Source organism: Adiantum capillus-veneris, chromosome 1 (assembly GCF_014529385.1).
Source record: "Adiantum capillus-veneris isolate H3 chromosome 1, ASM1452938v2, whole genome shotgun sequence".
Taxonomy (NCBI): Eukaryota; Viridiplantae; Streptophyta; class Polypodiopsida; order Polypodiales; family Pteridaceae; genus Adiantum; species Adiantum capillus-veneris.
This window is the reverse complement of record NC_140931.1, coordinates 95971208-95974363: the sequence shown is the minus strand read 5'-3', so window position 1 is coordinate 95974363 and position 3156 is coordinate 95971208.

Sequence of the window (3156 nt, the reverse complement as noted above, 5' to 3'; positions counted from 1 at the left end):
ATCCATAAGAGTGTTCATTGATGATTTTTGTATATATAGCTCCCGTATTTCACATTTAGAAAAGGTAACTGAAGGTTTGGCCAGGTTGCAGAGCCTAGGTGGGCAATTAAATGTGGATAAATGTCACATTGGGGAGAGTAAATTCATTCTACTAGGCCATGAAATTTCAGCAAGAGGTATCAACGCCGACCCAAGTAAGGTGTCTGCACTCATAGCCCTACCTTCACCAACGACCGCACGTCAACTGGTCTCTTTTCTACAGAAGGTGAGGTACTTAAGTAGATTCATACATCTACTATCACAACTTGTTCTACCACTGCAACAACTCACTCAAAGATCAACTTTCACTTGGGACGAGGAAAGCGAACATCACTACAACAAGGTAAAGGAGGTCTTAGCCACTCTGCCAACTATCTCACCACCTAAGTGGGATGAAAAATTCTATGTCACCTCAAGTGTTGGTGATGACTCATTGGGGGCTGTGCTACTCCAAAAGGATACGACGACATCTTTCATGAGGCCAATCTACTTCTCTAGTCGAATGATGACAGCAGGAGAGAAAGGTTTCACCCATGTGGAACACTTAGTCCTAGCTCTTAGATTTGCAACTACAAAGTTTAGGTCATATTTGCTGCCTAAGCAATTTGTGATTCTAACCACGGATGAAATATTTCCCTATGTTGTACAACACATGGATGTGTCTGCTATAATTACTAAATGGCTAGTTCATCTGCAAGAGTTTGACTACACGGTACAGGTAGAAAGCACGACAAGGGCAAGTTTGGGGGGACTCATGACCTACCAAGTCTTTGAAGGGAAGGAGAAGCAATCTAAGGAAGGAGAAGTCCGATTACCTCCAATACCACCGATGGTAGAAGGAGCATACTCTCTCTACTTTGATGGAGCCTACAAGTGAGCGTCCGACAAAGCAGGTGCAGGCATAGTGGTCTTTGATGACAAAGGTATTGTCGTTGGGCCAATTGTTAGATTCACATTCTAACAATGAAGCTGAGTATGCAGCACTAACCAAGGGTCTACAATGGTGCGTCTCACAAGGTGTACAACGCCTTAATGTATTTGGGGATGCTCTACTTCTGGTAAGGCAAGTAAATGGAGCATGGACATGCAAGAATCCTAGTTTAAGGACTCACTTAAGTGGTGTAAAAACCTTGTTGGGTAAGTTTGAAGAAGTTCAAATACACCATATCCCAAGGGCTCAAAACCAAGAAGCAGATGCCCTAGCAAGTGGAAGACTACAAGAAGTGGTGGTTGGAGCAATAAAACTAAAGCTCCCTCTATTTCAAGGAAGTAATGCCTTGCCTGACATCATGCATTTTTTGGAAACAGGGGAATGCCCATCAGATTTAACAAAGGGACGGAAGCAATGGCTGACGCGGAAGGCCACAAGGTATCGACTCATCAATGACGGTTTGTACTGTAAGGGTAAGGACCAAATACTCAGGAAGGTCCCTCTCTCTCAGAAAATCACGTGAGTAATTGCTAGTTGACACGACGGGGTTTGTGGTGGTCACTTTTCCCTAGACATAACAAGTAGGAAAATCTTGCAGGCAGGCTTCATATGGCCTAGCCTAAACCGTGATGTACACCACTGGTGCAAAACATGTAAGTTGTGTCAAAAGGCCGGCACTAGGTCACTTATGCCTGAACCACAGACACCTATTCTCTCATATGGCCCATTTGAAAAATGGGGTATCGATGCCATTGGGCCATTAGCTAGGGCCAACTCAGGAAAATTCTACATTATCATGGGGGTCGACTACATGACTAGATGGGCAGAGGCTACAGCCACCACTAGAATCACAGTGGTAGAGGTAGCTAAATTTATCTACGAGCACATATGCTGTAGGTTTGGCACACCTTTAGAGATCATCTCTGATAGAGGGCCAAGTTTCAGAGCAGACTTGGTAGGAGAATTAATGCAAAAACTGGGCATTACAAGGAGGCACTCTTCACCATATTACCCTCAATGTAATGACCTAGTTGAAAAGGTAAATGGAATGGTTTCTAAAATTATTACCAAGCAGGTAAACAATCATCCTGGAGACTGGGATAAGTATCTACTACCAGCTTTATGGGCCTACAGAACTTCATTTCGTACATCCTTGGGATTCACACCGTATCATCTAGTATTTGGTAAGGAAGCAATCTTGCCCATTGAAGTGCAACTACAAAGTCTCAGAGTAATGGCAAGCAAGCTTCAACAGCCCAACATGCATTTAAGAGATCACATCATCAACTTGGAAAGACTGTAGCTGGACAGAGAAGAACCAATAAATTATTATGCAGCACAAGCAGAGCATAGACGGCTTAGCTTTAACGAGCATCTCTGGAAAAAATAATTGAAGAAAGGAATGTTGGTGCTCCGCTATGACAATCGCTTCGACACGCACAAGGATAAGAAACTCCTACTCCGATGGGAAGGTCCTTTCATCGTTAGGAAAAAGTATGCCAATGGAAGCTACCAGCTTATGGAGGCTGAGGGAAAACTTCATAAAACTAGGGTAAATGGTTGGCGACTTAAACCTTATTTTCTTCGATTTGACCAGGCTCCACCAATTGACATTCCAGATGAGGACACACCATCAGCCGCCACCTCCAACGATAATGATCAAACAGATGAGCTAGAGACATGAATGCCTCTAGCCAAAAGGGGAGGGCTAATGATGGGGGCTTTTCACAAGCCAAGCTCCCATACCCCTCTTCTCTCGTCCCCACCCCATGAAAACCCCCTCTTAGGGAGGGAGTGATAAAAGGCATTGGAAAAAATAAGAAACAAATAAAGTATGATTATGTAAATATATAAGAAAGTTAAAATAGGCCACCTCATGCCTGCGGGGTAGCCCATCCCCACCTTGCCTCCTTTTTTCTTCATTGTTGCCCCGCCGTGTGTCCCTTTTCCTCTCCTCCACTCAAAAGGTCAACCCTCTCTCTCTTCCCCTTGTCCTTTCTCCTTTCTCTCTCCCCTCAAGCTACCCCACCTCTCACCAATAATGCATTATAACTCACCAATAATGCACCCTAACTCACATGCAACTTACCCTATCTTCCAAAATAGTATATCCCACCCCCTCTTTCTCTCTCCTATCATATCCCATGACCCAAATACCCCCCTCTCTCTCTAAAGGGCGCCATATC